Raw genomic sequence first — 11,096 nt, forward strand, 5'->3', positions numbered from 1 at the left:
ACTCTCTCAGTCAATAATTAACAATTATAAATAACATTTAAAAGCAGCCAAGCACAGTAAGCTCAGACCTCAGCCCTCCTTCCTGTTGTATTCAATAGCCTTATAAGAAATCTATCCCTAGAAACATGATGTGCGCGCGTTGGGATGCTCTGCAAACGCCTCACTGATGGAAGGTGGGAGAAGAGATTGTGTGCAGGATGACTAGAGTCCTGCATAATATCTAGTGCCTTCTTAGTGCTGTTTCCAGTAAATGTTTTAGAGCGGTTCAAGTGGAACCCCAATGATTTTAGATGTCCCAATGATTTTAGGCCTTCCACAGGGATGTAGTGGAGGCTAAACACAAGTAAACACAGTTTATCCACCTCTTTCTTCAGTAATAGAGTTTATCCACCTCTTATTAGAGTTTATCCATCTGTCAAAAGAGTTTATTCACCAATTGCAACTTTAAACATTAACTAGAAAATGTAATTTCAAGGAAATTACCAGTGCATAAAAATATAAACATACTGTATATTAACATAACATGCCAAACAAACTTTTATTTGGAAACAGTTGGCAGGAGTCATAGTTGATAACAACTGACAGTTGAAATGGCTGAACAGTAAATAGTTGAGTAGTTTAAATAGTTAAATTATTTAATAGTGAATTATTGTAGTGAGGACATGTATTTTGAAACAGTTGTGGGCAGAGGAAATAGTAGTCTTAAGAGAGCCAGATTGTATGCTTAAAGCCTGAGACAGAGTATATAGTTTAAAAGTTGAATGTAGATAGTGTAATGGATGTTGATAGACAGAAAGTTGAATGGATGTTGATAGGCAGATTGTTTAATGGATGTTGATGTATAGTTTAATGGGTGGATGAGTGAATGGTTTGAAGAGGATGAATGGATAGAGTTGGATGGAATGTGCCTTATATCCTTGTAGAATGGAGAGACACAGAGAGAGTTGGCCTAGTTAAGCAGAAAGCAGTTGATAAAGGTGCAATCAGTTTAACTGGCCCTTTGATGGGTCCTAGTAGTGAGCAGCTGGAAGTTGATACAGGTGCAAACCAAGTTAATTACAGTGCATGAAAATGCACTGTTCTGTTATCCGAAGTCTTCTTCTTATTACAGTGCATGAAAATGCACTGTACTGTTATTCCAAGGCATTTTATTACAGTGCATGAAAATGCACTGTACTGTTCTTCCTAGGCTTCTTCTTATTCTTATGTTTCTTCTTCTAACGCAGTTAATGCAGCTTCAACCGTTTAACGTAGAAACTTCATTCAAACTATGTTACGTAGGTCTTACTTAGGACATGTGCGCTATGTATTTTTCAGCTTTGTAACTTTTATACTTTTTAAACTATTAATTAAAAACTACTCAAAATGTCCCCATAGACTTAACATTGGGCTGTGACGTCACAATAGAGCCATTAAGCAATTAGAATCCTATGGCAGGTGTTCAGGCCACCTGCATCAACTGCCAGTCTCAGGATTTAAGCATACAAACTGGCCCTATTAAGACTACACATCCTGTTCAACTGCTTCCTCTGCCAAAAACTGTTTCAAAATAAAACTCCTCACTACAATATTTCACTGTTAAACAATTTAACCCTTTAAACTACTGAACTTTTTAACTGTTTAGCCATTGTAACTGTTACTTGTCATCAACTATGACTCCTACCCACTGTAGTGAGTTAGCATGTTAGCATTGCTAACATTGTTAGCATTTTTAGAAAAACTTCTAAAAATGATTAGCTAAGTTAGCTAAGTAACACGGTTAACATAGTTAACATGCTAACATGTTAGCATACTAGTTAGCATAGTTAGCATAACTGCTAAAAATGATTAGCTAAGTTAGCTAAGTAACACAGTTAGCATAGTTAGCATAACTGCTAAAAATTATTAGCTAAGTTAGCTAAGTAACATGGTTAACATAGTTAGCATGCTAGCATGTTAGCATGCTAGTTACATTACATTACATTACATTACATTACATTTGGCTGACGCTTTTTAGCCAAAGCGACTAACAACATAGTAAACAGTTTAAGTTTTAGAGCAGTTCTCAACAATTTTAGGACAATTTAAAAACATTAGAGTACAGTAAGAATAAGTGCATCAGTGAGTGCTGTTTTTAACAGTTACTTGTCAGTTTGAGACGGCTGGTGAGTGCTAGGATCAGTAAGACTTGTTGTAAGTGTTGCTATGAGAGGAGATGTTCTCTAAAGAGCTGGGTCTTCAGGAGTTTTCTGAAAATGGAGAAGGATGTCTCTGCCCTTGTAGGAGCTGGCAGTGTGTTCCACCAACGAGGAACAACAGATGAGAAAAGTTTGGATTGGCTTGGCGTGCGGTGGTAGAGCTAGGCGTCGTTAGATCTGAGGAGGCGCAGCGGTCTGGAGGTAGCGTATGTCTGTATGAGGGCATTCAAGTAGGTGGGAGCAGAACCAGAGAGAGACTACTTTGTAGGCCAGCGTTAGAGCCTTGAATTTGATCTGGGGCGCCATAGGTAGCCAGTGTAGCTGGATGAGCAGCGGGGTAACATGTGCCCTTTTGGGTTGGTTGTAGACCAGGCGCTGCAGCGTTCTGGATCATCTGAAGTGGTTTCACTGCGCAGGCTGGGAGACCTGTCAGGAGGGGCATTGCAGTAGTCGAGTGCATTGAGATGACTATTGCCTGAACCAAGTCTTGAGTCAGGTAAGTCCTGATTTTCCTTATGTTGTAGAGTCTTGAACGGCATGACCCGGGCGACTGAGGCAACATGATCTGAGAAGTTTAGTTGGTTGTCGAGAGGTGAAACAGACAGGGAGTCCAATTTGATGTTGATGTCGTGATGTATGGTAGGTTTAGCTGGGAGGACCAGTAGTTCAGTCTTTGAGAGGTTCAGCTGAAGGTGGTGTGCCTTCATCCATGTAGCTATGTCTGAGAGGCAATCCGAGATCCGTGCTGAAACCAAGGGGTCATCAGGTGGAAAGGACAGATAGAGCTGTGTGTCGTCTGCATAGCAGAGGTTTGAGAAGCCATGCAAACGGATAATCTGTCCCAAGGAGGTGGTGTAGATAGCAAAGAGAAGGGGGCCCAGCAGTGAGCCCTGGGGGACCCCTGTGGTGAGATGGTGAGGTGCAGATAGCTGACCAAGCCATGATAATGCTAAACGAAAGTCCTGTGAGGTAGGATTCAAACCAGGAGAGAGCAGAACCGGAGATTCCCATGTTAGCGAGTATAGAGAGAAGGATGCGGTGATTAACTGTGTCAAAGGCAGCCGATAAGTCAAGCAGAATGAGTACTGATGACCGAGCGGTCGTCCTGGCTTCTTTTAAGGCTTCTGTTACAGACAACAGAGCCGTTTCGGTAGAGTGGCCGCTTTTGAACCCAGACTGATTTGGATCCAGAAGGTTGTTCTGTGAAAGGAAGTCAGAGACCTGTTTGGAGACTGCTCGTTCAATGCCTTTGGATAGGAAAGGCAGGAGTGAGACAGGGCGGTAGTTCTCGACTTGAGCAGGGTTGAGAGAAGCTTTTCTTAAATACTTGGTGTTACCGGGCCATTTTGAGCAGCTGTTGGAAATGTGCGGAGGTTAGCGAGGCATTCATCACATGTGTGATAGCTGGAGTGATGGTCGGGGCTGATGGACTGAAGTAGGCTCAGTAGGTATAGGGTCCAGCGAGCATGTGGTAGGACGGCTGCATGTCAGGAGTCTAGATACTTCACTCGGAGGAGAGAGCGTAAATGCTGAAAAAAATGTTTCCGGTATCTGAGTCAGATCGTTGAGTGGGCATGTAGAGAATTGACTGCTGATTGCCGCCACTTTGTTTGTAAAAAAAAATGAGGCGAGGGTATCTGCAGTAAGGCTGGATGGAGGAGGAGGCAGCTGAGGGTTGAGTAGCGATTTGAAGGTTGAGAAAAGTTTTTTGTGTCTGTAAGCTGTTGATTTTGTCATTGTAGAAAGCCGTCTTAGCAGCAGTGATGCTGGCTGAGAAGGAGGTCAGGAGTGTCTGGTAGTTTTGAGGTCATCAGTTAGTTTGGATTTGTGCCATTTCCTCTCCGCGGCTCTGAGTTTGGTGCTGCAATCGGAGGGGTATCATTTAGCCATGGATGAGAGTGTTTGGATCGAGCTGGCCTTGTGGTAAGAGGGCACAGCTCGTCTAGACACGAGGTCAGTGTGGAGCAGAGCGAGTCTGTGGCCTCATTAACCTCCAGAGAGGAGAAAGGTGTTGAGTGGAGGTAGACCGGAGGCAACCACAGAGGAGAAGTGCGTTGGAGACAGGTTCGGATGTTGCGCGAACGTGACCATCGGCTGAGGAGCGGAGGCTGTTCTGTCAGGCTGACGTTGAACTGGATGAAGAAGTGGTCAGAAAGATGGAGAGGCGTCACCATGAGGGTGTCTGTGCTGCAGTTCAGTGAAGATCAAGTCAAGCTCTTTGCCAGCTTTGTCGGTGGGCTTTGAACCAGTTTGAGGTCAAAGGAGGATCAGGGCCAAAAAGTCTGCTGAGCCTGGAGCATCTAAGTGGATGTTCATATCACCGAGAACAAGAAGCGGACAGTCATGCTCAGGGATGGAGGACAGCAGAGTGTCAAGTTCGTCCATAAAGTCACCTAGTTGGCCTGGAGGGCGGTAGATGACCAGCACGTAGAGTTTTGCTGGGGCGATCACTGTGATGGCATGGAATTCGAATGAGACATATTTGTTTGAAGGCAGTAGCGGGGTGAATTTCCATTTGTTGGAGATCAGCAGGCCCGTCCCGCCTCCTCGTCCAGATAGGCGAGGGGTGTGGGATAGTGTAAGGTTAGTGGAGAGTGCAGCCGGGGTGGCAGTGTTCTCTGGTTTGATCCAAGTCTCAGTGAGAGCAAGGAGTTCCAGTGAAAGATGGTTGGCATAGCCAGCTATGAAGTCCGTTTTGTTGACTGCGGATTGACAGTTCCACAAGCCCATGGAGAAGGAGGTTGCTGTAGGTAAGGACCGTTTAAGTTGCTGGAGGTGAAGGCGATTTCTGCCCCTTTTGGCATGATGCTGTTTTCTGCGATGGCCGGTGATTACAGATATGGTGGAATGGCACATTTTTGCCTTTGTCGGCGCCTGTGCTCGGTGAACTTGCACAGGTAAACTTGCTTGTCTTGACCGCGTATGTCTTACACGAGGACGGTTGAAACGAGGGCTGCCGCTTACGCTGACGCTTCAGCAACAGCCTCTATTGTTATGCTGACAGGAATTGCATGCAGCTGTCCTCGTGTCTCACTAATGATGAATCAGCGTAGACTGCCCTCTGACGTTCGCACAGCTTAGATTGTTCAAAAGGGTGTTAATTACTGTCAACTGAAAGTCCGCTCGCTCACACCGACCGAAACTCGCAGTTTCAAGTAGCCTTCTCCCTCAGCTGTTCCCAAACACCCAGAGTCCAAGTCTAAACAATTGGAGAGGATTGGCCAGTAGTAGCCTATGTGTTCTTGCTTTCTCTTTTCCAACTCACTGCAGTTGTTGTCTGATTACCTGAGAGGTGCTCCGATCTTATAAGGAGCTAGTCACGTCTGATCCCCGCCCTCTGGCGTTAGCACAGCTTAGATTGTTGTCAAAAAGTGTGTTAATTACTGTCAACTGAAAGTCCAATTCTAAACAATTGGAGAACTTGCCCAGTTTCAAGTAGCCTTCTCCCCAGCTGTTCCCCCGAGCCAGTTTCAGTCTAAGCAAATTCTAAACAATTGGAGAGGATTGGCCAGTAGTAGCCTATGTGTTCTTGCTTTCTCTTTTCCAACTCACTGCAGTTGTAGTGTAGTTAGCATAACTGCTAAAAAGGATTAGCTAGGTTAGCTAAGTCACATGGTTAATATAGTTAACATGTTAGCATTGCTAACATGCTAGTTAGCATAACTACTAAAAATGAAAACATTAGCTTGGTTAACATTATTATCTTTGATAACATAGTTAGCATAACTGCTAGCAAACATTAGAGCCATTCCAACTGTCAGTTATCGTCAATTATCTACCTAAATAATTTAACCATTTAAATTATCCACCTATTTACCCGTTCAATCATTCCAACTATATTAAACCTTATCTACCAAGCAAATCATTTAACTATATAAACTATCCACCTATTTAACTGTTCAGTCATTCCAACGATATTAAACCTCATCTACCTAGCAACCAATAAAGTTTGTTTTTACTCTGTATGATATTTTACATCATATTTTTTGCATTTTCATGCACTGTATTTCCTTCAGGAAATGCTTTTCTAGTTACAGTGCATGCAAATGCACTGTATTGTTATTCCACGGGCTTCTTCCGACTTATTATTATTCTTCCAGGCCCTAATTTGGCTTGAACCTCTTCCTGTGTGTCCCTCTCCATTCAACTGAATAGCTCACTTCTCATCCCAACTTTCTTTCACTTCTTTTTCTTCACTTTCTCTATCTATCTCTCTATTTCTCCCAATTTCAATAACTTTTAACTATTCTTACTTTTTTTCACTATTTACACATTTTATAGCATGGTACCCACTATAATGACCCTAGCAATAACCTAGCAACCACTTTTATAGCATAGCAACCACTATCATTATCCTAGCAACAGCCTAGTAGCCACCTTAAATATCCTAGCAACAACCTAGCAACCACTTTTATAGCATAGCAACCACTATAGTTACCCTAGCAACAACCTAGCAACCACTTTTATAGCATAGCAACCACTATCATTATCCTAGCAACAGCCTAGCAACCACCTTAAATACCCTAGCAACAACCTAGCAACCACGTTTATAGCATAGCAACCACTAAAATTACCCTAGCAACAGCCTAGCAACCACCTTAAGTACCCTAGCAACAACCTAGCAACCACTTTTATAGCATAGCAACCACTATAATTACCCTAGCAACAGCATAGCAACCACTTAAGTACCCTAGCAACAACCTAGCAACCACTTTTATAGCATAGCAACCACTATAATTACCTTAGCAACAGCCTAGCAACCACCTTAAGTACCCTAGCAACAACCTAGGAACCACTTTTACAGCATGAAAATGCACTGTACTGTTCTTCCTAGGCTTCTTCTTATTCTTCTGTTTCTTCTTCTAACGCAGTTAATGCAGCTTCAACCGTTTAACATAGAAACTTCATTCAAACTATGTTACGTAGGTCTTACTAAGGACATGTGGGCTTTGTATTTTTCCTCTTTGTAACTTTTATACTTTTTAAACTATTAATTAAAAACTATTCAAAATTTCCCCATAGACTTAACATGGGCTGATGACATCATAATAGAGCACTTAAGCAACTAGAAAAGCATTTCCTGAAGGAAATACAGTGCATGAAAATGCAAAAATATGATGTAAAATATCATACAGAGTAAAAACAAACTATATTGGTTGCTAGGTAGATGAGGTTTAATATAGTTGGAATGACTGAACAGTTAAATAAGTGGATAGTTTAAATGGTTAAATTATTTAGGTAGATGGTTGACTGATAACTGACACTTGGAATGGCTCTAATGTTTGCTAGCAGTTATCTTAACTATGTTAACAAAGATAATAATGTTAACCAAGATGCTTAACTTAACTCTTGCTAACAATGTTAAAATGCTAAGTATCTTAACCATGTGACTTAGCTAATTTAGCTAATCATTTTTAGCAGTTTTTTCTTTAAAATGCTAACTAGCATCTAACATGCTTTAGCATCTTAACTTTGCTAACCATGTGACTTAGCTAACTTAGCTATCATTTTAGCAGTTTTGCTAAAAATGCTAACTAAGATGCTTAACATCTTAGCATGCTAACTATCTTAACCATGTGACTTAGCTAACTTAACTAATCATTTTTAAGCAGTTTTGCTAAAAAATCTTAACTAGAAGGCTTTACATGCTAGCATGCTAACTATCTTAAACCATGTTACTTAGCTAACTTAGCTAACTAGCTACAGTGGGTAGGAGTCATAGTTGATGACAAGTAACAGTTACAATGGCTGAACAGTTAAAAAGTTCAGTAGTTTAAAAGCGTTAAATTGTTTAACAGTGAAATATTGTAGTGAGGACTTTTATTTTTGAAACAGTTTTTGGCAGAGGAAGCAGTTGAACAGGATGTGTAGTCTTAATAGGGCCAGTTTGTATGCTTAAAGCCTGAGACTGGCAGTTGGTCCAGGTGGCCCTAACACCTGCCATAGGATTCTAATTGTTAACGGCTCTATTGTGATGTCATCAGCCCATGTTAAGTCTATGGGGAAATTTTGACTAGTTTTTAATTAATAGTTTAAAAAGTATAAAAGTTACAAAGTTGAAAAAATACAAAGCCCACATGTCCTAAGTAAGACCCTCACATAACATAGTTTGAATGAAGTTTCTAATGTTACACGGTTTTAAGCTGCATTAACTGCGTTAGAAGAAGAAGAATAAGAAGAAGAAGAAGAAGAAGAAGAAAAAGCCTTGGAATAACAGTACAGTGCATTTTCATGCACTGTAATTAGAATCCTAGGCCAGGTGTTCCGGCCACCTGCATCAACTGTCAGTTTCTCAGGCTTTAAGCATACAGTCTCATTCTCTTTAATAAGACTACACATCTTGTTCAACTGTTTCCTCTGTCCACAACATAATTTAACCATTTAAACTGTCCACCTATTTAACTGTTTAGTCATTCCAACTATATTAAACCTCATTTACCTAGCAAATCATTTAACCATTTAAACTATCCACCTATTTCACTGTTCAGTCATTCCAACTATATTAAACCTCATCTAGGCCTACCTCGCAAATAATTTAACCTTTTAAACTATCCACCTATTTAACTGTTCATTCATTCCAACTATATTAAACCTCATCTACCTAGTTCAGTCATTCCAACTATATTAAACCTCATCTACCTAGCAAATAATTAAACCAACCATCCACCTATTTAACTGTTCAGTCATTCCAACTATATTAAATCTCATCTACCTAGTTCAGTCAATCCAACTACATTAAAGGAACCATATGTAAGAAATGTATTTCAATTAATCATAAAATGGCCCTGATATGTCACTAGACATTAAGAAATCATGTTAATTTCAAATAGGCCTACTTATATCACTGACAACAGTAGTCCGGCCAGGATATTGTCATTTAAAATGTGAAGTTGCAGCCCTCAACTGATGTTGATGTTGTCATGTTGTGTTTTTGGCGAGCCACCCTCCACCCATCTACTAATCCGCAAGTCAGTAGTGTTTTGGCATCCGGATCCGGTTGCCAGCTCTGCCAGTCAGGGGGAGGGATACACGCTCTACAGTAATTTGAAAGTGATTGCAGTACCAGTTTTGGCCACAATCTTACATACGGTTCCTTTAAACCTCATCTACCTAGAAAATAATTTAACCATTTAAACCAGGGGTTCTCAAAGTTTTGATTGGTGAGGGCCAATTCAGGAACCCAACATTAACTGAGGGCCGCCAAAGGGGCGGGGGGAGAAAAAGAAGAAAAAAAAAACTGGAAAAAAATCCCATTTGTAATAATTTTAATGAGCAGGTTGCATCTCTACAGTTTATATTTATTGCATTAAACACATTTTAATTCATAACTGAGGCTAAACCTGCCAAAATCCTAATGAAAATCTTAAGAAAAAATTGCAATGCACACACAATCCCTGGGGTTCTCTACCCTCTATTTCTTTGAGATATAACTTTTCTGGTTGCAGTCCATTTCAAGTACAAACTTATTTAGAACAGTCTTAGTGTGCCTTGCTTCTTATCAGCATAGGCCTTATTCAGGGCTAATTCCAGCTACCAAAGCACCACAGGAAAACCTGACGGCCACTAAACACCACTAAACGGAGATTCATTCTTTTCAAAGCACACAGTACAGTTGTACAGTTTACAGATGTTATGCGGGCCAAAAAATGTTTCCGCGGGCCGCCATTGGCCCCCGGGCCGCACTTTGAAAACCTATGATTTAAACTATCCACCTATTTCACTGTCCAGTCATTCCAACTATATTAAACCTCATCTACCTAGCAAATAATTAAACCTTTTAAACTATCCACCTATCTAACTGTTCAGTCATTCCAACTATATTAAACCTCATCTACCTAGTTCAGTCATTCCAACTGTATTAAACATCATCTACCTAGTTCAGTCATTCCAACTATATTAAACCTCATCTACCTAGCAAATCATTTAACCATTTAAACTATCCACCTATTTTCACTGTCCAGTCATTCCAACTATATTAAACCTCATCATCTACCTAGCAAATAATTTAACCTTTTAAACTATCCACCTATTTAACTGTTCATTCATTCCAACTATATTAAACCTCATCTACCTAGTTCAGTCATTCCAACTATATTAAACCTCATCTACCTAGCAAATAATTAAACCAACCATCCACCTATTTAACTGTTCAGTCATTCCAACTATATTAAATCTCATCTACCTAGTTCAGTCAATCCAACTACATTAAAGGAACCATATGTAAGAAATGTATTTCAATTAATCATAAAATGGCCCTGATATGTCACTAGACATTAAGAAATCATGTTAATTTCAAATAGGCCTACTTATATCACTGACAACAGTAGTCCGGCCAGGATATTGTCATTTAAAATGTGAAGTTGCAGCCCTCAACTGATGTTGATGTTGTCATGTTGTGTTTTGGCCGGAGCCACCCTCCACCCATCTACTAATCACGAAGTCAGTAGTGTTTCGGCATCCGGATCCGGTTGCCAGCTCTGCCAGTCAGGGGGGAGGGGATACACCGCTCTACAGTAATTTGAAAGTGATTGCAGTACCAGTTTTGGCCACAATCTTACATACGGTTCCTTTAAACCTCATCTACCTAGAAAATAATTTAACCATTTAAACCAGGGTTCTCAAAGTTTTGATTGGTGAGGCCAATTCAGGAACCCAACATTAACTGAGGGCCGCCAAAGGGCGGGGAGAAAAAAGAAAAAAAAACTGGAAAAAATCCCATTTGTAATAATTTTAATGAGCAGGTTGCATCTCTACAGTTTATATTTATTGCATTAAACACATTTTAATTCATAACTGAGGCTAAACCTGCCAAAACTTGTGAAAATCTTAAGAAAAATTGCAATGCACACACAATCCCTGGGGTTCTCTACCCTCTATTTCTTTGAGATATAACTTTTCTGGTTGCAGTCCATTTCAAGT

This window comes from Alosa alosa, chromosome 4, assembly GCF_017589495.1.
Source record: "Alosa alosa isolate M-15738 ecotype Scorff River chromosome 4, AALO_Geno_1.1, whole genome shotgun sequence".
Taxonomy (NCBI): domain Eukaryota; kingdom Metazoa; phylum Chordata; class Actinopteri; order Clupeiformes; family Clupeidae; genus Alosa; species Alosa alosa.